General features: G+C 38.4%; 1 long non-coding RNA gene across 3 annotated transcripts in view; it reads right to left on the bottom strand.

The window, feature by feature from the left end:
* Window positions 1-27,359, bottom strand: part of LOC142600612 (uncharacterized) — a 131,469-nt gene that overhangs the window by 15,561 nt on the left and 88,549 nt on the right. For all 3 annotated transcript variants that reach the window (XR_012834191.1, XR_012834189.1, XR_012834190.1), the window contains 2 exons: window positions 26,874-26,985; window positions 24,572-24,777 (listed from right to left, as the gene is read on the bottom strand). This is a non-coding gene — a long non-coding RNA (uncharacterized LOC142600612). The remainder of the gene's footprint in view (window positions 1-24,571; window positions 24,778-26,873; window positions 26,986-27,359) is intronic.

The raw sequence follows: 27,359 nt of genomic DNA, 5'->3' as shown, positions 1-27,359 counted from the left end.
AAACTAGGTTAAACTTAATATGGTTTGTATGTAGATAGGTGTTAACAGATAACCACATTTTGTAATCGGATGTTAGGCAACAGACCATGCATTTCATTTAGTTTCGAAGCAAAAAACCTGTCACTCAGGTGGCATTATACTTTCAGAACATTAATTTCTACCTTTAAAAATCCTTTCTAAAGCAGAAGGAAGGTCACGTTCTTCTCTCCCTTCCTGACTTAGAAACACAAACACTGGTAGTTCAACTGGCTGGAGAAGTGGGTAAAAAGACATTAATTCATCAGCCATTCTGGACTGCTATTGCATATAATAGCAATTACTCCTGCTGTTATATGAGGATCACGACATCACTTATGAAGAGCAACTACATATCACACCACCTGTGTTACACAGTGCAATACGCAGTAATATATACATGAGAAAAATGAAGCTCAAAATTGAAAGAACTCACGTTTTTGAGGTTTTAGAAATTTTAACAGTACGACTCTGTTCTCTAATTTCTATGCTAGTAGAGAACTCTGTAACTGCTATTCTTGAATTATCTTCTAGCAAGATATAGGGTGTAAAAATTGGTCTTATTAGCAAAAATATTCAAAATTATTATTGCAGATAACAAATGAATCCACCATAGAAACTGTATGGAGTTGTCTTTCATTGTATGAATTCATCCTCGCCTGAAGGACCTAAAGACGTATCATTTTTTGATCCCCATTCAGATTACATCAGTCCACATTTTAGTGTAAAAAATAGAGACAGAAAAAGTTGATTCTTTTACCATTAATGGAGTAACTACTTTCTGAAAGATCCCTTAACTGCATCATCCTCAAAGCTAAAAAGGCAATCTAAAAATGGAAAGGCAGGACTCCTGTTGTAAAAGTTGTCATTATATAGTTAATATCTAAAGGCTGCTATATAATTGATGTTCTGCATTGTTCTGCTGTGGTAGATCAAATAATATTGTCGTGCATCTTCCTTATTATCAGGAAACTTCAAGTCACATCTCACTTACTACCAAGAGTTCCAGATGCAGCTTGAGTTAATAAAATGCTTGCATAAAATTATAATTGAAAAATTAATATAATCTGATTTGATCACTGACTATAGAGTCTGAAAATCCATAAATTAAAAGTAATGACATATCAGCATTTCACACAGGGAGGAGGCAGACAACTGGGAGATGCTGAAATTATTGTTTGACCTGCTACAGCTGAAGCCTTTAACAACTGTCTGAGTAAGATGAAGAGAATATTAATTCTTGAAAAGGAATATTCTTTCCACTAACTGACTGCATGTCCTTTATCAACAATCCTACCATAATAGGAAAGTGCAAACTAACCTAGTTTTGATTAAAAAAACCACCACACAAAAGAAACAACCATTCTCTATCAGACATAGTCAAATGAGTGGCTATTTGGTGACTTAACAGGAAGGGCTAGCCAAGAGCTGGTTAGCAAGTTTTTATGGATAGCTCAAAGAAGACTACAGATGGCTAAAAAATGCTAGCAATAATTTTATGTATGCTTCTGAACACATCAGCAGTCAGAAGTACATTGACAAATCAGAACATATTTGGGTAAGGCCCTAACAAGCTAAATTCACTGGAATGACTCCAAAGGTAACTTGATCAGATGGTGACTAATGGTATCTTAAACATCTACAACTATTTGTAGGATATAAGCAGAACTGTTTACACATAGTTTAATGAGTAAATTAATGAAACTTGAGTTCAGAAAAACGTAGGCAGAGCATAAGGAATCCTATGTTAAGGGTATCCTTACCTCAGTGTAATGAGGTCTTTTATATTATTAAATATACTATAAAGGGAAAACAAAGTCTAGAGCACATGGAAGAGAAAAACTGGGCCCGATACTGCTTTCTACTAAAAGGCAATGGATCACCTTCAAAGGAAAAGTGCTATCCCTGGTAGCTGGGGGCAAATGTCTTTTCTACAGTAGAAATGCACACTTTTAGTGGAGGATTGAAATGTTACTCTGGTAAAACAGATGACATTATTGTAATGCAATGCCTGAATTACACTTAGTCAAAAACAGCTGTGGCTTGGTTTTGGTCTTGTATTCCCTGAGTTTTGTGACTAATAAAAATACCTCACGCAGATCATTGGATTACCTGCATATCTGCTGCAGCCAGTTTAACTCTCCCTATGAAGAAAACTGACTCATACAAATCACCACAAGGAGTCACTGACTGAACCTGTATGGCAGATGTTATACGATGAATATGATGTTATAAGGTTCAGGATAAGTTTGGGCCACCGTCCTTTTCTCCTTTCTGAAAAAGACATCGGGATGACATGCTAACACATCTCTGTCAGGTTTTGTAGAAAAAACATTGAATTATATGGAAACAGAAATACCATTCATTCATCACTTGGAGTTTTGGGAATGAAGCTTCTCTTTTTGCACCTAATTGCCAGGAAAAAAAAATATTGACACAATTGTCTTTTTAAAAAAATGTTCACCAGAAAAAGTCACCCTTTTAATCTAAGAATAAGTATGGGGTAGCAAAATATTTTTTTTAAACTCTGCCTCATGCATGACTGAGACACAGTAGTTGAAAGTGGTTCTCTGAATGCTTTGCACTGACCAAGAACAACTGAATTCCTTCCAGTGGGCTGCAAGTCCGTTACCAGCTGTGTTACTGGGGCTCAGTGATCCTCTTAGCTATTCTCTTCTGTAAACTAACTATTGAATTGTCCCTTGCCTGAAGCTGCTGGAGGTGTCTCTGCAGAGTGGCTCAGCAGTTCAGATCCCAGTGACTCAAGAGAGGAGAAAGGGTAGAGCTTAGCAATGCCAAGCTCCTTCCTCCCAACAGCTCCTGTGCTTTCAGATACTCATTGAGCTGCTACTTAGATAGTTAAAGAAAATACAACCTAAGTAACACATGACAAGGACAAATAAGAGCTACTGAGAAGCAAATATTCTTTTAACTTCTTTCATGGCAGGTCACTGCGGTTGACCCTGGGGGTTGTAGAGCTGCCTTCACCATTACTGTCCCTCTACCATCTGGCCTCTGAGAGAGTCTGCAGAGCAAAGGAGTCTGGCATGACTGAAACTAAAGCCTGTCCTCCAAACTCCTCCCTAACCTGTGCTCACCTGTGCTTTTGCAATCCAAGTCTTATGCCTATAGTTGGCACATGCAGCAAATTCCTTGTGCTTCATTCTGTTTATATATTAGCTAATTTACCTTCAGAGAAAGATGTATTCCCTTTCTTCTTTCTTTATAATGATCCTGAAAAGTTTTTGATCTCATGTTGCCAGTCCAAGGCTTTTTCCTACCAGTACTAAACACCGATATTTCAATAGTCACCCTCTCAGCACTTCCCACCAAAGTGGGAGGATTGGCTTCCTAGTCGCACTCTGTGGGGGACACAGTGGAATGAGGTAAGAGTGGCTATAACACACACCTCCTTCATGGCATGTTTGCTGAAGAGTACTTTTTGTTGATGTGAAGGGAATTTTTGATTCCTGTTCTTGGAATGGCATACTCAGGAGATGTGAAGACAGCAGCCATGCCGTAATACTGGTGCACTCAAGCCTATGAGACAAACCATACAGTAGGACTTACTAGCTTGGCCACAGTTCTCAAATGATGCAGCTATATGGTACCAGGTATGATGCTGGCAAGCTTAGAATGGGAGAACAAGCCCACATGTATGAGCCAGTAGTCTGGCTGTAAAACTAGACTGGCTGTAAAACAGTGTGTAGACATAGCCTTTTTCTTCTTCTTTTTTTTTTTTTTTTTTAAAAAAAAAGCAATGCTAAAGTCCAAATATTATATTAGTGACAATTACAAAATAGGCAGTGCGTAACCATCATTGCTATTTCAGTCAGAAATTCACTTGGGAATTTGTTAGGTTCTATCCTCCCTGTATAATTTGAATTTTAAGATAGTAATTTTGAATTATTATCAGCTCAGAAATCTTGAAGAAATAAGGAAAGGGAAGGGTGGCACTATACTTCCCTTTCTCCTCCGCTATAGTTAAAAGGAGAAGGAAACCCAGTGATTTGTACACCACCCTCATTCCCTATGAATAGGAATCGAAGGAAGCAGGTTTAGGAGACTTACTTGTATTATCTATGTAAAATTACAGTCAAATCTTAATGTGTTCTAATTACGGTATAGGAACGAATTTTTTATAGAGACCTTTGATCCAGCCTGTTTTATGGTGAGCAAAGTTCAGTTGCTATCAGGTGGGCCCACATTTTTCCATTAGCATTTCATTATTCATTCAAACTCAGTCACAGTTGAGTGTTCACTGGACATTTCCCTGGGGTCAGTACAGCTACCTAAGTGCATTGCATATGCAAATATTGGGTATAATGAAGTGCAGATTCAAAATAATAACCACAAACCAGGAAGCCATTTTGAACAATCTGGACTGTAAAAGTATGAGGATAGTCATCTACATCGACAGTTCTATGAACCAGAAAAAAAAAAAGACTGCCACAGAAAGCAACCACATAGCTTAATATTACATAATTTTTCACTTCATTCTAACCTTGTTTTCCCTGCTCTTTATCTCCTTTTGTCATGTGTTAACAGCATGCAAAATTTTACTGCAAGAATATCATCACCATAATTTTTTAAAGTGTGTCCCATCAGAAGACAAATAAAATTTAGCCAGGAGAAAACTAATGGAGTCAGGCCACAGAGGAATAAAGTTTACTTTAAGGCCCATTAGCTTTTTCCTCTGGGAAAGAGAAAAAGAAAATCCCAACCAACCAAACGCTGTTAAGAATCAACAGCTATCAATATTTTATGATTGAATCAAGAATACTGGCATTACCTAACAATCTGGTGACATTAGAGCAGCAAAATCTTATATTTTATATTTGGGGTTGGTGTTTGTCTTACATTAGTGGTGCATGAGCTGAACTGCTTAGCTCTGAAGTTCGAGAACATGTCAACTGTATTAGCAGAAAATGAGCAGGTTAGCATTTTGAGTCAGTAACATCATAATTACTCATCTTTTAAAAAGAGCTTTTTAGCTCAAGATCTTAAGGCATGTTAGAGAAGCAATGACTCCTAGTTCCTCCATACGGGGGGAAAATAAGCAGTGTGCAGTGGGGAGCGCCTGGCCAAAGTCATTTAGCAAATTAATGTTGAAATTGGGATCGCAAACTCCTCCTGAGTGGTACTTTGAGCACTGACAGAACTCAGACAGCTTACAAGGTGCCTGCAGATACATATTCATGTTCAATAGCTTAGGGGGTACAGTTTATAAATTTGTATCGAGCTAAAGCAATCACTTGTTCTGGATTTATACTGTAGTAAGGTCTGTCTTCTTGCTAGAATGTATCAGTAGTTCTCCTTACTGTGTGCTAATCCCCACGTATGAGCAAATAACTGATAAAGCTCCACAGGTCACAGCTCATATCTGTTTGTCATGAAGGCATACGTGTGAACTGTGGCACAGTTATTCCTTAAAGCACACCTGTGGGGGAAAGGATCAGATCTCCATTTGCTCTGACAATGAAATAATCGGAGAACAGGGTAGTCACTGATATTTCAATCATCAGATCATTAAAATAAGCTGCAACTTAAGGGTTGTATTCTGCTGAGCCAAGCTGAGCTGTCTACAGCTTATCTAAACTTAATTAGTCCTCTGTGCTTTTCTTAAGTCACTGGAAAGAGACAGACAGCTGCTGAGAACAATCCATGACTCCTATCTTACATACCTTTTATAACGTGGAAATAAACATCCTCTGGAGGTGCCTCTCTCTCTTGACGGTAGAGGACATATAGGCAACTAATTTAGAAGACATGTAAATACACATGGCTAGAATTTGTGAAGAAAGTCCTACCCTACTTAAAATATTCCATCAGCTAGACTGTTTAGGTGGCACTCATATAGATTTTTACGTTGTCAGATAAATCCTACTTTTAGCAGTCTGTGATCCCACCTTAAACTAATAATTGTCTCCTGTTTTACTTTTCCACCTTGTTTGTTATAAGCTTCCTTCTGCTTTCTGCTGCCTCTTGACTAGTAATGAGATTGCAATCTTTGCCAGGGCTGGGACACTACTGCTGTTGCATCTCTTCAAGAACCCGGTCCTGAAACTGAGAGTATTCCCCTGAAACCACAAAACAGAAAGACAATGAAAATCACATTAGCATATCATGTTATTAATTATGAGAGGTGTAATAAATATTCATTTTAATGTTATCTCACCTTATTATATAACTACTTGTACTGCAATAACAAAACCCTTTATACTGATTTAACGGTGACAGATTCTGAGCCAGTATGGCAAATCTCTTACACATATTCTCAGTTCAGAGTATGGAGAGCAAATGTTTAAATGTCTTGCTGAATCAGTGCTTCACAGTTATAGGCATTTCCTAGCCCAATAAAGGCTGATAATATAATAACATGATCTTACAGGAGTACTTTGAAAATGCCTTCATAAGCTATATTTCAATACAGATATGTCTATGCAACATTTATGCTCAAAATTGCTCCACTTACTATTGGAAATAATAATGATTGTTTATATCAACAATGAAAAAGTCTATGTGAATATTTGCAAACACTTGCAAGAAAGTCTAGAGAAAACTTTGCTTATGAGAAGAAGAGTATATGTTTTTTTCTCTGAAAAAATGAAACTCATTAACCAGTACTAAACAGTTTGCACAAGAGATTTCACAGTCTGGGACTAAGAAACAAATTGAAATTTGCCACTTTATTCATTGTAATTCAGTGTCTCTTTAACTTTGCATTTTTAAGGATTTTTTTTTTTTTTAGACCAATCCAGAGTGCTGAAGTAAATTAAACAGACTGTGAATGAATTTTGTGTGGGCAGAGCTAAATTGGCGGTTAAATATAAAATCCATGTGATAGCCAGCAAAAAACACTTATCTCTTTTTTTTTTTTCTTTAAAGAAATTTGAGGGGGTGACTTATTTAAAGAATTTGTCTTGCTCCTGACAGCATTGTAACTCTGGCATAATTGGGGACTGTATGTGTCTTAATTCCACCAGTCGATACTATGCTGTTCCACTGCCTGTTATTACGCACAGTAACACTTTGAACTTTCACATGCCTATATTTATTCAACAGATGGCAGAGCTTGTGAGAGGATCAAACATCTTCCTGACAAGACAGCAGCTCATTTTGTGCAAGGAAACTGCCAGGTATCTTTACTGGATGGTAAACAAACTGATGGCCTGCTTCTTTTCCCAGGAGGAATTAGCTGCACGCAGCAGTCACAAAGAGGGCAGAGAGGCATGAGCTGCCAAATCCCGCAAGCCTTAATTCAGTGTCTGGTAAGATGACACTGAATGTACCTTGCAGTAGGGTGCAAATTTATGCTAAGACAAAAAGTTCACCCTCGAACTCTGTAAGTAGCATCTGGATAATAAACACTTATGGAAACATTCTTTTAAATGTAATAGGGAGTGAAAATCTTTCTGCAGTTTTCTATATGAGTCTACATAGTCAGAGTGTTTGTTTAAATTGCTCCTAAAATAGCTTGCACATGGCTTTATGGTGTTATCAGGACATGAATGCTAAATAACAAGATCTACAGCGGTCCTCTGTATTCAAAACATCTGCTTTGAGACAGTTAAGAAGCACCATCAGAAACTGTTATTGGAACTGGACAGTTTTAACTGTACAGTATTTTTTATAGAAGCTTCTTTCTATCAGAGCATATTGTTTTCATTTCTGACAGTTTCTCTAGAACCTTTCATAACAGACAATTCCCCAGCATGAACTTCTCACCAAAATTTTCAAAAGACAGCAGACCTAGCTCTGTAGTTCCGTGTTCCAGCTTTAAAGTGGGGTAGCACAGAATTCACTGATTTACACCTCCTAAAAAATGTTTCAAGTTGAGTGAAATAATGCTGAAAATACAAGAATATGAATTACTGGAATCAGCATGAGTTGGTGGAACACAGAAGCATGGAAAAGTCCAGTGGGAAGTCCTTTATAACAGCAGCAGAGACTGCTTTCTGAAGTGCCCTTGGAAACAGAAATATGTGCACTGTTGCCCAGGTGACAAAATCCAAGTACGTGGTGCCTACTGTGAATGAAACAACTGACATTGCCTGTTCCTTGTGGAGCAGCTAGCATATATGTATTAATCATCTTGTGGACTAGGCAGTTATAAAGGTATAGCTTCTTCAAGAGAGGTGTTTTTAAACAAGACTCATCATACTGTCTACAAATACATGTGAAAGTTCCGTTATTTCTTTCTCATATTTTTTGCAATGCCAAAGAATATACATAAGGAATTTCTCAGGTTAGACCTCATTTTACCTTGGTGATGATTTCCCTGAAGTTTTCAACTGACATTTGTTCTCTTAACAGGATTTTTAATTTCTCTAGCTCTTTCAGACTCTTACACAGTTGCATGCTTAAAAGATCATGGATGTATAGTACGGTTCTTCAAAAACACATAAAACTGACACCTTAAGGGTGAATTGTTTGCACCTTCTCCATCCATTCATATGTCCTAACTTGTTCTGCAAAGCATTGTTCCTAATTAAATCTTCCCCTTCCTATTAATCCCTTAATATCTTAGTAATCAAGAACAAATGTGTTTTGTTAGTATTCTTATGGAGTTCTTGAACACTTACCCCACTTGCTGAAATGATCAGCCCTTGCTAGTTGGCTTGCATTTTCACTTGAGTTAGCAGCCAACTCAGCTGCTAGTTACTATTTCTTCGACTTTGTTCTCTGTGGGTCATACCCATAGCTCATTGTGTAGCATGAAAGAGAAAGGTGACAACAGATACAAAAAGAGAATTCACAAAGTGTCGTATCTTCTGTTCCTGTCCAGGACTTAAGAGGTACAGCCCCCACCACACTCTCATAATCATATCTGCCCTTATTATAGAGATAGGTACTTTGTTAAAAAAGTAGTAACACATCAAAATTGGTGATGGTGCTTGGTAACTTCAATCCCCACTTATCTGAACAGAAGGTACCAGTAGAAGGGTTAATGATACTGTGTACATCTCTTTCATACCTCTCCACCACAGCTATCTCTTACAAACTAAATTATTTTAGTGTTTTTCTCTCTCATATAAGTCCAGAATCTACCGCAATCACCACCATTGACTTTCTCTACTTTTCATATGCTGTTAGGCTTTAAAATGACAGGTGTGGTCCTGGTGTGACACAAGAGCAAAATACTCATTCAGAACAATGTGACAAAACACACTCCATAAGCTCTGTTTTATAGCTTGCACTTAAGAGTAGCCTCATATTTTTCCTGGAGCTGTTGTCCAGTAGGAACCTGAATTGTTTCCTCATAACTGGGTGATCTAAAGCCTAAAAAATAAAATAACTGCTTGCCTTAGAAAATCTTTTAATGGTGGCAACAACAGATGTGTCTAAATTGGAGAGACATAGAGTTGATGGATGGACCACTCAGTGGATAAGGAATTAGCTGGATGGTCACAGTCAAAGAATCATGGTCAACAGCTCAATATCCAAGTGGAGAACAGTGTCAAGTGGTGTTCCTCAGGGGTCAATACTGGGACAAGCACTGTTCATCATCTTTGTTGGCGACATGGACAGTGGGATCAAGTGCACCCTCAGCAAGTTTGCCCACGACACCGAGCTGTGTGGTGCAGTCAGCAGGCTGGAGGGAAGGGATGCCATCCAGAGGGACCTTGACAGGCTTGAGAGCTGGGCCCATGCGAACCTCATGAAGTTCAACAAGGCCAAGTGCAAGGTCCTGCACATGGGTTGGGGCAATGCCAAGCACAACTACAGGCTGGGTGGAGAATGGACTGAGAGCAGCCCTGAGGAGAAGGACTTGGGGGTGTTGGTGCATGAGAAGCTCAACATGACCTGGTGCTGTGCGCACTTGCAGCCCAGATGATAGCCAACCATATCCTGGGCTGCATCAAAAGAAGCGTGACCAGCAGGTTGAGGGAGGTGATTCTGCCCCTCTACTCCGCTCTCGTGAGACCCCACATGGAGTACTGTGTTCAGATTTTTTACAAGGGCATGGAGTGATAAGACAAGGGATAATGACTCTAAACTAAAAGAGCGTTGATTTAGATTAGATATTAAGAAGAAATTCTTTATCATGAGGATGGTGAAGCACTGGAACAGGTTGCCCAGAGAAGCTGTGGATGCCCCCTCCCTGGAAGTGTTCAAGGTCAGGTTGGATGAGGCTTTGGGCAACGTGGTCTAGTGGAGGGTGTCCCCGCCCATAGCAGGGAGGTTGGAACTAGAGGATCTTTAAGGTCCTTTCCAACCAAAACCATCCTATGTTCGTATGATTCTATGATTCCATGATTTTTCATCTCAAGATTTGAATTAAATTTTTTGAGAGAAGAATCCTTATCCCATTTTCAAAAGGCTTTTCCTTTTAAGACATCTTTTTTAATTGCTGATATTGAATTGTCTGAACTATAAATATATCTAAAATTAGAAATTCCTAATTAGCACCTAGGATGGTTGTGGAATCTCACTGACATTGTTTAAAATTTGTTTACCAAACATTTGTCAGGAACAGTTGACGTGCAGTCAGTCATGTCTTCAGGAAGCAGGGTGGCCAGGCTGACCACCTTCCAGCCCTATTTTCTATGACCATATTACTAAGAAAAAGATTAAAATATTTTTAAAGTCAATTTACTTTAAAAGGCTTTAAGAATTTAATTGCAATAGCAAAAAATATCTTCCAATTTCACAGTTTAAAAGAAGACAGCCTTTATGTCTGCAAGAAAGCTGAAATACCTCAATCGTACATATAGTTCTGGTTCCTCAAAAATGTTTAAAAACATCCTCTAGCTTGTGCCAAGCCACTATTAGAACAAAGTGTTTCAAACCTCAAAATGCTTAGGACAGAGATTGTTTACCAACACTGTCACCATCTCCTGCGGAGGGCTGTCACAGCTGAATACAGAAAAATAGAGCTTTGGGCCAAGCTGGAACTTGGCTGTATACCCACCTACCAGGTACAAGGAATAAGTATTGGTTGCACCAGTGATAAGAAATTTGTGAAGATCACCACAGAAAGGTCAGTGCATGTTCACACTGTTAGGAGAGGCAGTTGAACAGGAAAGCAGTGTAAGTCTTATCACAAACATCATCATGCTCAGAGCTGATGAAGATGTCCTAAATTGTTATTGGGATGGAATTACTGACAGTTGTGTGTAGAATATATAGCAAGCTTGAGGATGAGATTAAATAAGTCAAACATATTTGGATTAATAACGTTCTTTTAATCATCTCTTCTTCTGTAAACACACTACATACATATACATACACATTTCCAGATGTTTTTAACAGGAAGTTCAGTGTCTGAAATTCCAAGCAATAGTAGGTTTTTAAGAAATTTATTCTGCACCATCTGGAATTAGTATAAGAGAGATCCATTATAGGTCGCATATATATCTACACTACAGTGTACTATTGTGTGTAAAATGAATCGTGTCAATACATGTCTTTGCAATGCTGCTATGAAATACAACTCACCTTTCTCCACTTTCAGGAAGAGACTGCAAATGCCCTTAAAAGGACCTGAGGTTAGCTCCAAAAAAAATAGTTGTGCAGTTGCAATGCTCATCCCAGGTAGGGAAGGCACTCTGCTTCTCCATCTGAATTGGTGTTGGTATGTGGAAAGGAATTCAGAATAGAAAGAGAAGTTGATCACGCAGCCTTGTGAGTGAGTAGAGGACTCACACAGGGCAAGTAATCCTGGATTTCATTCTCAGGACTCTTACTGGTGAATTTGTGTTCAATAGATAAATAATCATAGGCAAGTACAATTTATGTTAAATACAAAAACAATCATAGGCAAGGAATCCAGGGTTCTTCCATCCAAACAAGCTACAGAACCACGTCTGTTCTGTCTCATTCTCTCCATGATTTGTTTCCTACAAAGCTTTTCCTTTCTTCTTTTGCCACATCTTTACTAATGATCTTACTAATTACAGAAAAGGAAGGAAGGAAGGAAGGAAGGAAGGAAGGAAGGAAGGAAGGAAGGAAGGAAGGAAGGAAGGAAGGAAGGAAGGAAGGAAGGAAGGAAGGAAGGAAGGAAGGAAGGAAGGAAGGAAGGAAGGGACTCTCCTCAGTTCAGAGCTAAGCAGAAGCTGAACAGCAGTATGCACCATTATATTTGTGAATACAGATACTACACTTTACCTTTAGTCCCATTTTAAGGTGTCAGGTTATTTATCTGAGGTAGACAGTCACTATTGCAAAAACAGGTATAAAACAGGAGGTAGTTTCTATGGTCAGGTCCTGGACTGGAACTCAGAGATTTGCCTTCAGCTCCCAGCAGAACTACAGACCTCTTTGGATGCTTGCAGATACAGACCTATAATGGGATAGCCATGATCGTGTTGGCTGACCCCTGTTATAACACAGGCAATAAGACACCAGAGGATGGAAAGAGAGTATCAGATGGAATGTGGAGACAATGCAGTCCTTCATCCTGCCCTGAGAACATCTAAACCACTTTTAAGAGATGTTTATATAACCTGTACTTATAAACCACCACTGATAATGTTTCTTATATGTTTTGGCTCCATCTTTTTCCATGTTATAAAGCTTCTCCGGAGTCTTTATTGCTACTCTTTAAACCGACTAGTTTCTGTCCTTACAGATGCAGAGAAAAGTTTTGTTTCTACCTTTCAGTTGCATTTACATTTCACATTTGAAGTTTGTTAGCCTGCTTACTTTCAGTATTTTTTACTTCCACAACTCAAATCTTGCTTTAACTAAAACCACTTTTAAATAAAGGGTTCAGTCTTGATAAGTTACTCCAGTAGTTCTTTATTTTTCTAATGAAAAAGTGTCTTATCTTCTATAATCACATGTAGAAAGCTTTTAAACTCTCTCAGCTTCCAATTTTGATTCTGCTATAGACAGTAATTCTGCTCTTCTCACATCCTCCTAGGGATAAGCCTACTGAGAAAATAAACTCTTCAGGAGGGCAGCAAAATGGACTTCTGATGTTAGAATAGGTCTCTGAGCATCCTTGTGATGTAAACATTAACAACATTCCCTTTTAACTCAGGCTGGGATGAGCAAACACTGTGCAGCTCCCAGCCACTTACGATGCTGTCGTAAGTCATCACCAGCATCGTGCTGATTACAGGCAGAATCTCAGCTGGTACAAACCAGTATAACTCCTATTGGACATCACACTCAACAGTTCTCACCTTCTTTATGAAAATGTGCCTTCTGACTGCCATAGGCTTTTATCAGCAGTATGCTTTGCTTAATGTGTCTGAGATCTGTAATGGCACATTGAGCAATATGATAGGCATCTCATAAGGCTATCTGATCTTCTAAGGTCTGCACTGAATTGTAACATCCCTGAAGCATTCAACCTCTTTTAATTAGTGAGTCGATTCTGTCATAGCTACCTACTGAAAGACATATACCTAGCTCTCCCTTTCTCAAGCTGCTTCCTGTCGTAGCTGATCTGTTATTGTAATATTCATCTTAGTTATAAGAGACACAGTCTTCTCATTAAGAGACTTGTAAAAGCAGTATCCAGTTCATATTCAGTGGGAGAATACACCAAAACCTCTTTGTATAACTTCTGGAGAACGCCATGTTGTTCCTGTTGTTACAGTAAAGAGTCCCACAGCACAGGATGCCATACTTTAGTATAAATATGCGCCTATAGTTAGTTACATTTACTGTGCTTATTTTGCACATGCAAAAAGTCCACAGACTTCAGTGGGAAATTTGAGTGTGCAAGAAATACCATTTGGAGCTCATTAGGTAGACATAGTTTTTATTGTTTCTAAAGGATGTCTGCTCTTGAGTTCATACACAATGTGGGGATTGTATATGCACATGTTGTGTTAAAGGTTCTGTTCTTGCTTCATTTTAGACAATGACTGGGCAACACTCCAAATTGTTCCTTATGAAAATGTATTAAATGTAATGGTTTTGAAAGAAAAAGGTATTGCATGGGGTCAGATAAATGTAAAACAGTTCCGCTGGGTACCAGAGCAGTAGGAATAAAAAGTGTGTGAATTAATTTTTTCTTGGCAGCTAAGGCTATTCAGTGCAAAATTTGTTCAGGGTTTGTTGCACAGCTTAAATATTTGAGCTTTTTGAGATTCAGATGAAATATATGTTTGTTTTTTCTAAAGCTGTCAGGGGCATATATGTGTCAGTTTTCATTAAGAATAATTTCCCTCAGGATCTTTGGCTTAAGTTAACCTTCAGACCTCCACCGACCCCTTCCAAACCATCAGGGTTTCTTTTTGTGTGTTGTTCCATGGATAAATGTACCTGCCAAAACCTAAGCGCCTTCAGAGGATGATGTTGACTGAATGTCTGAGCAGTTCTCAAATCTAAGAAATGTGCCCTGCAAACTACAGCAAGAAATTCTCCTTCCTTTCCCCTGAAATGATCTATTTCCCCAGTACTAATAAAACAAACACTTAGGAAAGTGTACATAGTAGTGACATTTAAAAATTTGTCCCCTCTACGTTAAAGCTATTTTCTGGAAGAACTACTTTGTTCTGTATATGTTTAAGGTCGAGTCCCACCCTGAAAAGTTATGCTTGCAAACTAATGACAAAGCACAGCTCTGGCAATTCTTGAAATATATGAAAAGGAATCCAATTAGCTGACAAAAATCATAACAGTAATATGCAGCTAAGGTAGCTCCTCTGGACAAAATGCTGCTTTTTCACCGGCCAGAGGGACTTTGCAAAGACTATAAGCCCTGCTAGTGCACCAGTCAGGACATACATCCGAGCCTCGTTCCACCCTTTGCTGATGGTATAGGCCACCCATTTTTTAAGAGTTAATTTTGTTCCCTGTTCAACTGTAGCAAATAATTTTAGAGTTAGGTCACTGTTGGCAAGTAGAAGAGGACTGTTGAAAGTAAGGAAGTTTCCAGGGAAAAACAGAGACTGAAATATTATTCAAGGATCCTTCTGCCTAAAAATCATGAGGTTATTGTAACATAGCGTTCTGGTTCACACGATCCACTGATGTTAGTAAGTAAGGAATGCTGAAATGTTTTGATTTGAAGGCTGTGTTGGAAATGAATAATTCACTTCAGTTCTGCACCATGAGTTGAGAAATACATTTGCAATACGCATTTCTCTTATAGAATGCTTTAATGAAAGAATTAGCTTATTTTCTTTTCTTTTCCTTAGATGAAATCCCATGATTAGCTCTTTGTAAAGAGCTATCAAAAAGTTCTTTTGCTGCAGGACAAAGGCAAGGGATCAGCTCACCCATTTGCAATAAACCATACTAGTAACTGATATTTTAATGGCTAATGGTTAGCAATATGAAACGTTAACATAGATAGACTTTTTTTAAACACATAACTCACAGTGACGTTTATCTAAAGGTATTATTATAGATAAAATATTTTTCATTAGTGCATTTACTAGTTGCAGAATCCTCTGAAAGTGTAAAATAAGTTATATACATTGATCTTTGTGTTGGGTTATGGGAAAATAATTTCAGAGGCTGTATGTCTTCAGTGCTAGATGTTTCACGTCTCCCCAAGACACTCCATTTGCCTTTTGGATGGCCTGGATAGAGTGCAACCCACAGGTGGGAGAAATCTGGCCCTTATTATTCATAGTTTCCACACCAGAGATAAGCTGAAACCATTCTTAGGAAGATACTGTTTCTCTTAACTGTGGTTTACTCTTATGTTCATCATACTGGTGACATTATATCTTCAGATTTTACCCGTGTTTCAAAGGCTTTCTATATTCGGCAGCGCTATACGGCAATAGCCAAACTAGAGTCAAACAAATTCCCTCAGGAACATGAACAGGCGTGGTCACGACAGCAAAGTGCACCATGGGTATTGCTGGGTTTAAAGGAAGATACCTTCTTAGAAGTGTTTAAAGTAAAAAAAAAGTGTTCATGAAGGTGCTATACAAATGGTCCAAAACTAACTGTCCACTCAGTCCATGGTCTTCTGGTTACCCATTCGTAGATGGGGTGATCCTGTCTGGAAAAATTCCTAAGGGAGAGAAGAAAATACAAAGCATGTCTATGTGGTCAGAAGATGGATGTCATTCACTTGCTCTGTCCATGGCTTGGGGCCATTGAGACGTTATTCCGGACACTGTTCCACCAGGCTCAGAGCCAGATCTTCCTCTCATACCTTGTCCAAAAGAGATTTTCAGACAGATCTCAGATCTCTCAGATTCACCCTGCTTCCCTGATTTATTCTATGTCTGCCATATGGACCCCATTATAAATTAAGGAACAAGATCAGTGACTTCAAGTAAACCCTTACATAGGTATTGAAAAATAATGGCCCTCAGTACAGTATTCTGGACTCCAGTTCCCAGTCACCACAGATTTCTGTGAAGCATTCTCTATTAAATAGCCAGGCAGTTTCCTCTGAAGCAATATTGTTAGAGTCATTGCAAAATGACTTGGAGCTCTCTCTAGCTGAAATTTGGCTCTGAACTAATAGTTAACCTCAAAAATAATCTTTCCCTTTTGGAAGAATTCAAAATGAGACCAACCAGCACTGTTCAGTGCTAGTTTGTGTCTCCGACTGTTACTAATTATTGTGTAGCATTTATTTTCAACTAGAAATCCTCTGTCTCCAGTTGTCCTCACACCTTTTCTGGTCATTATTTTTCATATGATAGGATTCCCTCAGTCAGCCTAATATTGTAAAATGTGTCACCTGATATAGGTTAGCTGCCAAGGCTCCCTAGAGAACCAATGAAGAAAGTCAGGTACCTCCATAAATTTATACATTCACCTGTATTAGGTAGCTATCTCAGTCTCCTGGAGAAGACTATATATCTCCATCAGCTATAGGGAAAATTCAGACTATCAGCCTAGGCTAGACACCTGACTTTTAGGTGGCTAAAATCTGTTCAGATAAATCCCACTCTTTGTGTCCAGAGAAGGCATTGTACAATAATTATCATAAACTAAAACTATGCACATACATTTTCGCAGAATCTATGGAAATACCATAAACCAAATTCACTCTAATACATCTGGTCTGAAATGAACAAATATGTTTTGGATTTTATTATTTATGGTTTACCATTACTTATAGGTGTCCAGTGCTACAAATGTTTATCTCTTTCTGGTAATATTAAGGGGAACTGTGAGTGCTCATTGTCTGAAACAAAAGCTGCAACAGGGTCTTTTCGTATCATTCACTGGGCCAGTCATACCCTACGAAAGGTAATCAGTCATGATGGAAAAAGCATCACAGCTCTCCTAAATTCAGGGAGTTTGTCTCAGAGGGATTGGATTGTGATACTTGAAAGGATCTCAGCTTGTGAGGAATGGTAATTAAATAAATAACCACTCCCTAAACAGAAAGCTCAGCTTTACTCAATCTTTTTGGAGTATTTCCCTTAGCATAATCTGCAGAGGACAGTGGGGAAGTGTGCTACTTCCTTGCTGTTTGACCAGTGGCGTGTGAAACCAAATGACACTAATTCATGACGTGGCATCAGGTGCCCCGGGAATACATGTGTTTCACTGGTCCCCACTCTCCCTTTAGCTTCATTCACCTGGTTCTTCAGTTGGCACTCACACCACACTTTCAAATAATGGAGGCATTTTCCTTAGCCATGCTAAAGAATCTCCTTCAAAGATTTCCAGAGAAGCCTCACTGTTTTAGGACCCTCATTCAATGATAGTTGAGCAGCTAACTCCTTGGAGAGGATGTGCTTAGGGTTTCTACACTAAGTCGAGACTGCCCTAATTTTAACCAGGATTATTTGGTAGTGTTATAGATAAAATGTTCTCCAATTTTTTTGGTGTTCAAACAAACGGAAGCTGTTAAAAATCTGTTCTCACAGGCCAATCTGACATGTTGGAAATGGCTTAGCTGATTTGTACTCTTATACACTCAAGAGGTGAGTAGAAGTATACCAAACAAGTTACTTACGGATTGGATTCTAATTTAAGTGCCTCAGCAGCTTAATGCTGTCCAGAAACATGCTGAAAGAGAAATACAGAATGTAACAACCAGTCTTATTTCACACTATTCTGGTTTAATGGGCAGCTGAAGATTGGAGGGTGAGCCATGGGACTGCATTTGCAAGTGTGTTTACCGACACAGTATTGATTTCCTTGCTCACTAAGAGTATTTCTGTACTGCCACTGTTTGCAATAAACAACCCTGCAAGAGCCTACATGGTTGTGAAGCCATGATGCATTATTTAATAGTAGCTAATCAATATAAAACAAGCATTCCCTTTGTTACAGGAGTGCTATTGACAGAATGCTTCTCCCTTTTAATTTTTTATTATTTTCTATTGATTGCTGAAGCCCTGCATAGTCTTCAACAGCATATACTGAGCCAGGCTTGACCATAAATTTCACTTTTTATATAAAACCAGATTGCCCCATTTTAGCACAGAATTAATTTGGAAGAATATCCAGCATCCTAAGAAATCAATATGACCATAGCCATTAACTTCAACAGAAGAAAAGTGAGGCCTTCGATCAGACAGAAAAATCAGTCCATTTGACCATCTCTGAAATAAAAGATCAATACTAAAAACCCCCTTCCTGTTCCCAAGTAAGTCCTTAACTTAACAGTTCACCTGGAAAGAATGCATGGAATTTGGATCTCTCAGTTAATTGAAGAGAAAGAATTTTGCCTTCTGTAATTTCAAAAATAACATTCTCTACCCTGTGTCTCAGATTTGACCTGCAATTCTATTAATGCCATGCCTGTAACATCATTCAAATAACAGTAAACAAGTGCTAGACGGGGTTTATAAAACTGGACTGCCTTGCATATATTCATTTATCCTGTCTTAAAAATCTCCAACTGTTTCAGTGGGAGCAGGGATGAAGTAGGTAAAGAGGAACCTATTTGAAAATTCCACTTCCACTTCTTGGACCTTCATTTATAGGAATATGCTTAATTAGTGAAGTGTTAGAATCTTCATAATGAAACTCATGGGCATTAATTGTCAGCTATCACATTCCAGGATCATACTTTGAACTGGCATTCATTAACTGCCAATATGACATTTAGGGAATCAGATGATATGCCATACAAAGGCCTAGAAAATCCTAAATTAATCTGTTGTTTGAGTACATTTCATTTCAATCTTCAAAGGAAAGATACAGGCTTTTTCTTGTAGTCTAAAAGTTAAAACTTTACACTAACAACTGAACTCTAAAACTAACATATTCTGATTCTTTTGACCCTTCATATGTCTACTTCAGTGAGGGTTTTCAATATAGTTTCAAGTTGGATGATGACTTATGTGTCATTCAAAACTGAAAATCTTTATGAAGAAATGCTATGTTTGACATTTTGGAAACTAATGAAAATGGTAAGTAAAATAAATACAAAATATATAAAGGCAAGTCCCAAATATAAAGCAGGCAGCTTTGTTATCTCAGGGAAGATTCTTCACTATTCTATGAAATTTATTTCAAAAAAGAGAATTACCTGGGTGAAGATATGTTTTGCTGGTTAGGAAGGAGATATTGTGGGATGCTGAGATGGAGAGCATTTAGCCACTAGCCATTGCTGAATGTAGAATGCTTGATGGTCTCAGGATGTCCCTTTGAAGTCACAGTTAAAGAAATCTTTACAAATTATAAATATCAAAGGTGACTATCTGAACAGATTACAAATATTTCCTAATTATTTCCTAATTGTTTAGAAGTACTCTGTGTTACACCATTCTATCAGCAGACCAAAAAAATAATTAAAAAAAAAAAAAAAAAAAAAAAAAACCAAGATGAGAAAAGGAGATATTTTGGAGAAACTCTAAGTTTATATCTCATAATATCAATCACAGTGAAGAGCACTGCTTGCCAGAGGCATTTCTTTTGTAATCTGGAAGACCATCTGTACATTGTCATGAAATAATACAGCAAGCAGAACCTTTCATACTGGTATCTGTGCCTATGTGCATACACACACCTCCTGCAAAAGCTAAGAGGATTTCTGCCCAGCATACTGAGTGGAGAAGGCATCATTGGTGCTCACTTTATAAATGATACACTAGATATTAGTCATACAAAGTTTAAAATGGGTCCAAATCCTTGAATGCTCAGAAGTCTGTCTGGATGGATGTACAGGCTGGCTGCACCAAAGATTCCAAATTCAGGACAGTGTTTCTTTGACAAATTGAGGGTTGTTTAGGAGGGCCCAAGATCCGTCGCATGAGGATATGTGGGAAGTGACAAGGAGAACTGAACTAGGACTCTGCTCCCTGTCTGGTAGACCATATAGAGGCATTCCAGTTTTAACCAAATTATTGGGATTGCAAGTGCTTTGCTTAATGAGGGAGACACGCTCTGAGGTTTGCAGAGACATCCAGACAGCGCACAAGCCATAAGGGCCAAGTGGGCTTAGGCGGTTTGGATTCCGGAGTGCGAAATTCAGTTGTTTCATCTCAGAGTTAGAGAATAGACATCACGCTGTGCAGCTCTTGAGAGGTGCAAAATCACTCCTCTCAACAAGGAGGAAGAGATCACCTGGAATTTGTGGAGCAGGAAGGTAAACCCATAAAGAAGGCTGATTGCTCCTGCCAGAGACAGGCACTTTGTAAGCGGCCATACCTGGCAAGACTGAAGGGCAGAAAATAGAAGACAAGACAAGCCTCAGGGCTGCCAAAGCACTGAAAGTCTGACAAAGAAGCACCACAATAACTTAAAAACCTGCTGATGGCTTTAGAAAGGGAGTTGACCTGTCTGAACAGGTTAACCTCAGCTAGGGATTTTATACAAAACTTGCTTCACTCACACCAATTTTGCCATTGCAAGATTCTCTCTCATGTCATGAACTAGAACAACTGCTCCTTTCATGGAGTAAGAAAATATATACATATGTAAATTATTGATTTGTTTATACTATTTTCTAATTCCAAGAAAATTCATAGTATTCTGTCAGGATTCTATCCATTTTTTCCTTTTCTCTGCTTACTGTAGGAGCCATCCAGTAAGAAGGACTGTCAATACTACTATATATCTGAAAAGATAAACACTTGACAGCTTGGCAACACTTAAGCATTCTTCATCCATATTCTTTTATGCATCGTAAGTATCTGCTCAGAACACCCACATGCATGCACAAACATTGTGTCACTCACACATAATGCACTCCTTTTTCCAACCACAATTTTTCCTTTCCCAATAGTTCCAACTATAATTCACTGGCAGAGCAAAATCTTGGAATAAGCATCTCATTTATCACTGGACAAAGACAGGCCTTTACTTCTCCTCAACCCTAAAGGCCAAGGTAGAACTGGCTGCATCTCATTCATCATAAACTTTCAGTAGATGAGTTAGTTTATATCTGGGTGGACTGAGACAGGCTGGAGCTTCCTGCACTGTTTTCTCATATTTTAGTCAGGATGGGGGCAGAATTCACAGTTCTGAAACTTCACTACTGAGCAAGTTTGACTTTATCCTGCCTGCAAGAACCAGTACTGTGGTTCAGAAGAGCTCCCTGGGGTGCTCAGGCCAAGTAATTACAGTAACTTGCATAACACCTCTCATCAAGAAACTGTGTTTTTTCAGCAAGGAGTCTTGTTCCATTCACAGTAGAGACTTAAAAAAAGAAAAATGTCAGACTTCAGTACTAAACTGCCTGTAATCCATTTTACCTTACCAGCAACAAGTAAGGGCAGCAAAACAGGAAAAAAAAAAAAAAAATAACTTAAGAGTCTTATGTGCAGCTTACTGGAGGATCAGAGAAGACACTATTCTTTTTGTCTCAGTATGGTAGAAGTGAGTTTTCAGGAAGAGTTTACATAAGGATTGGTTAATGGCCCCTGAACAGCAGAGTTCTCTTACAAGCTATCTCACAGTTCCTCACTGCCAAATTCACAGGCTACCACCCAAGGAGGGATTATGCCTGAGGCTTGCTCTTCTGTTCCACAATTGCTTGCTACATGTGGATGCCTGCGTATGTTTCAAAAGCTGTTAAGTTTCTGCAAGTTGCACCCTTCCCTCTGCCCCATCTCAGTCCTGCTCCTTCAGATGGGGACACATCCATGACACTCTCCAAATGACACTCACCTGGCCACACAAAGTCTGTGAAGTCCAACAAGGACCATCAGTGGACTCCAACGGACTAAGGCTTTCAGGATGCCAGGCTAGAGTCAGGAAGAAGGACACAATGATTTAATCTCTTATTTATAAGGTGGGAGATTCCTTAGTAAAACAAAAGCTCTATCACATGCATGGGACTGCTTTAAGAGAGAAGTACAAAAAAATAAAAAATAAAATCATTCTTCACCCAGGATATTTCCTGGAAGGTAGAGACACGGGTTCTCCACTGGCAGAGGAGAGCCTTGTTCCCCCACCCCTTGGGCGAGTTCCCTAGCCACTGGATTACTGGCTGCAAGATGGACTGCATCACCTGCTGATTTTATGAATGGTGTGCAAGTCTGGCATGCCATTTCTCTGGCTTTGCTTTTAATGGAAATGTTGATATGTAAAATGAAAATGCTTTGTTTCATAGAAGAAAAAAAATATCTCATTTTGCCCAAGAAAATCTTACTTCTAATCAATTTTATTTCTTTTTCAAGAAACAAAAACTAGGACATGTTCACTTAGATTTAGCTCAAGCCAAGTTCAATTCCATTTTTTAAAGATCATTGGCATTTAAAAGGATAAAGTATACTGTATTGTGAATTAATCCCTATTCGATTCCTTGCTCTTTATGCTACAAGGCTTAATAAATTAACAACATGGGAATTTTTACTGGGGTCCTTAAATTTCCAGGCAATTTATTTTAACTGCGATGAGAAAGCTTTGTCTTACATATTTATTCTCTACACCTAAGATACAACATATGTTTATATTTCCAATTTTTAAAAGTTACACTTTCCTCCACAGAAACTAATTGAGTTGGTGCCCCTCCCATTTTAACCTTGTTTCCTCAAGCTCAGGGATGCCAAGGTTCTGCTTAGTACATAAAGCATCTGATATTTTGAAAGAATAAAAAAAAATCCTTTTCTTTTCTTGGTGAAGCATACATTTAAGGATGAATAGACCATTTTAAAATTTCAACAACAGCACTTAGCCAAGTATGCAGAGATTGATAGTTTCTCAAAAAATTAAGATTATTTTAGGACATATTTGGTTAACAAAATATCTCAGGTTTCCCACCCAGCCTCAACAGTTGGCTTTTGCTGTACTAACCACTGCTGTTAAATTATATAGTGCACACTACACTTATGATGGACATGGTTATAATGGACAATTGGTTATAGCGGACAAAAACAGATCTCCCAAACCAAACATATTAAGTTCAAGACATTCCTCTCTGGCTATAACAGACAAACTTTGGCCGCAATGCCAATTTCTGGGCTTTTTTCTGAACCCTATAAGTGGACTGAACAGAAATGGGAGTTGGTGAGGAAAGTTACAGGAATACTATGTTTTTAAAATAGATTGTGCCTTAAACCAAAGACCGATCAAGATGGTAAAAGAGGTTATGCCAGACTGGCACTTTCTGCCAGCCTGATTGACCACTGCATACCAGATGAACCCAAAATTTAGAGCTCCTGCTCTAAGGGCCAACTGCAGTGGATGCCGTATTGTGGAGATGTAAAAAGACTCTGAGTCACCACTCCTTCACAGGGCTCTTCCTCAGATGACACAGCCTGTCCTGCCCATGCACAAGGCCAGAAACTCCAGGGTACTCCAATTGACATAATAATAATTTTCAAGGTAGCCTTTTACATTCTGTTTATATCAATATTTGCCAAGGGCACAAGGAGGATTGGTGGGCAAGTTAAAATGTACCTATTTCAAATAGAAAGATGAGCCTGTGAGCTGTCAAGAAGTGTAAAATATTTATGATCCACAGCTCATGAAAGGACTGTATGTTAGGGTCACTCAAAACTCTTGTGAGATTTTCACAATACTCACCTAACCCCAACAGCTATTACAGATAACAAACCTTTAAGTGACCATTCAGGTCCACTTCTTACATAGCATCTTTCCTGGCTGAACTTCAAAAACTAAACTATCAATGGTGGGTATAGAAGTGAGAGTTATTTTTCAGGTCTGCTTTTCAAACAAACAAACAAACAAACTGACCTTGTTTTTCACTTCTATTAAAAGTAAACAGTTTGAATTTAAACTTTTTGTTCTGAAATGTTCTGCTGGAGCATGTCCAAAGAAGGGCAATGAAGCCCGTGGAGGGTCTGGAGCACAGGTCTGATGAGAAGCAGCTGAGGGAACTGAGGTTGTGTAGCCTGGAGAAAAGGAGGCTGAGGGGAGACGTTATCGCTCTCTACACCTACCTGAAAGGAGGTTGTAGCCAGGTGGGTGTTGGTCTCTTCTCCCAAGTAACAAGCGACAGGACAAGAGGAAATGGCCTCAAGTTGTGCCAGGGGAGGTTTAGATTGGATAGTAGGAAAAATTTCTTCACCCAAAGGGTTGTCAATCACTGGAACAAGCTGCCCAGGGAAGTGGTTGAGCCACCATCCCTGGAGGTATTTAAAAGACGTGTAGATGTGGTGCTGAGGGACATGGTTTAGTGGTGGACTTGGCAGTGCTGGGTTAATGGTTGGACTCAATGATCTTAAAGGTCTTTTCCAACCTAAACAATTACATGAAAAAGAGTGACATAAGCAAGGCATGCTTAACTCAAGTGTAGGCAAATCCTACTCACCTGAGTTCCTCATTTGGGATCTTAGCAATATACAGCGTGACTCTTTTTGAAAGTCTTCAGCACATGTTTTTCCTTGGTAGCCACATACTTGCTTTTAGGCGCCTTGTAGCAGACTTTTCCTGGCCAGCATTTGTGTCACTAGCAGAGCTAGTTCTGCAGGCTCCTTGCCTGTCTGGAACTCATGAACTCACACTCTGCTTTACCTCCTAAAACAGAGTAACAAAGTAGGACATAATTCACACATCTACATTCACAAGCATCTACTCACACCTATGAAACAGCTCTGGTAGAAATAGAAAGGCTCTGTATTTGCATGACTAAGGTCCTGTAAGAGGACACTCCGTCAGCTGATGTTAATGGAGAAGATCCAAGATGTAATTCTGCATTTCAACGAAAAACTTTATTTTATTCTATATGTTCTTTGGGGTCCAAGTCTGTCAAGGCACAACCTTGGCTTCCTGATTTCTAAAAGTATAAATAAGTACTTACTACATTTGGTTATGCAAACAATGTTATCTGTGAATTTTAGTTATCATCTTCTATGTGACCATGCTGCAAAATAGACATGAACATCCCAAGTCAGCACAAAGTACATTGGAAGTTCTTTTACCTACCAAGGTACCAAATACACATCTAAAAATAAATTATGGCGTTCTCAGAAATATAATGGTGAAATATCTGTGATCCACAATAGTTTTGTGTGACACAGCAGACATTCAGAAGAACTAGGGAGTTCACGTAGTGATTTTCCAGGCAGTGGAGGTCTGTTTCCACCCATATTTCTCTTCCCTTCTTGTCATATAACAAGGGCATCACAATATTTTGTGTTTGTCTAAAGATTGTTTCATTTCAACAACAAGATAGATGCCTCAAGTCCCTTCCATTTTGGAGGAAGATTGATAACAAAACGTTATCAGTGAATGATCATTATGGCAAGTTCAGTGTCTGGAAAGTGGATGGGGAATATATACTGGCAAAGACATTTGCCATCTAGAATTACAATTAAAAGTATTTGCAAGGTGCATTCAAATGTATTATATTTTCCAAAATTGTAGAAAGTATCCTTATTTAATTATTCAATTCATTCAGAGGGTTTGGGACTTTGATTTCTTCTTTTGTTCTTAGTTTCAATATTTTAAGGCTTATTTTCCATTTATTAAGCGGATGCTACCTGTACTCAAACAGTGCTAATGCGCAGAATTGTATAGACAACAGGAAGTATCAAGAGGTGTGGTTGCTATACAGTTTTCTGTGCATTTAAACTATCATCTTTGCACACAGCTTCAAGTAACCACTGGACTTTCTCTTCACTGGCTATCTAACAACACAAGAATAAAATACAGATTTGTGAAAAATGTATCATTTCCCTACAGAGTGTCTTAAATAATTTGAGGTGCATGTTGATCTCTTCTGCTTATCTATCTTCTTTTCATTTCCTTGGTTAAAGATATAATACTCAACAGGGGGGAAAAAAAAAGAAAAAAGAAAAGAAAAAAGTGCATTAAGATTACATTTGGCATTTTGAATACAACAAAAGGTACCTATAGGGCTGCTTTATTGTACAGTCAAGTAAACTCCAGCTGTCAGCCCTGTGATCACTTCTTCAATAGGCAAAAAGGACGCAGCTGTAACCTGGCTACATGCTGATTCTCACCAGTATAACTGATATTTTCTTCTTTATGAATTGGATTTACAATTATTCCTTGGCTTTCAAGGAAAACTTTGAAAGAAAAATGTGACTAGACTTCCTAAGTGAGTGCTTTTTTTTTGTTGTTGTTGTTAAATAAAAAAGCTGTATATCTGTTTTTATTACAGCTGAAGTAAAACCTTTTGCCTGAGATGAAAAATTCTGCAGGATGACTTGCAAAATCTTGTGGGTTTATACGCATTCTCCTATTATCTTCACATTAAAAAGCCCAAAATATGCTAAATATGACCCTCTCTGCCTGGAGAGAGAGTAACTGCTGCATATATGGAGTCAGAGAATATTCATTGCTGAAACAATTGCATTGATCGCTTTTTTAAAGGTGTAGGTAAGGGGAAAAATCCTGGCCTTGCTGAAGTGAATGGGAGTTTTATCATTGACTTCAGCTAGACCAAGGCTTCACTAGCAGTCTTCTGATAGGAATGACTAGATTTATTGTGTAACTTCGTTTGAGATCCACACTTCTCAGGAGGAACAAGTATATCTAAACACTAGAACTGATTTAAAACTTTGAATAACATTTTCCTGAAAACTTTTCTTTTCAGAATGTTTTCTTTTAAATTGTCTGAAGGAGGAAAATGAAGAAATCAAACAAACCTCATTTTGAAAATCTGTTTCAGTCTTACTTGGAATGTCCAATATTGTATGTTTTTTCTTCTGCATTCTCCTTTTTCCTTCATTAATTTCTGTATTCTCTTTCTTCTGAAATCTAAAGAATTAAAAAAGTTTAAAAGGGAGAAGCAGGTGGGGCAGGGAGGGAAGAGGGGAGGAATGACAATTATTTGGGAAGAGAAATTATTTTTTTCCATATTCCATTTCTCGCATTCAAAGTCAAAGACAGGACAGAGACAAATGACACAGCTTCAAATTACAAAATTCCATTTTTTCCCGGAATGGTTTGCTATGCTGTTTTCAAAAGAAACTACTGTATTTTGAAAGCTAATTCCATGTTGTATGTTGTTTCTTTTATGAAATTATCTTTTTCATTTCTAAGTCCTTTGTATTAATCAATTCGTCAGAAATTTATTGAAAAAAGGCATTCTAGATTGGAAGTGTTCAAGACCAGGTTGGATGAGGCTTTGG

The sequence above is a fragment of the Balearica regulorum genome, chromosome 2, assembly GCF_011004875.1.
Source record: "Balearica regulorum gibbericeps isolate bBalReg1 chromosome 2, bBalReg1.pri, whole genome shotgun sequence".
NCBI classification, from domain to species: Eukaryota; Metazoa; Chordata; class Aves; order Gruiformes; family Gruidae; genus Balearica; species Balearica regulorum.
Note: the sequence above shows the minus strand (reverse complement) of the source record. Positions and strands in the feature narration are given on the sequence as shown.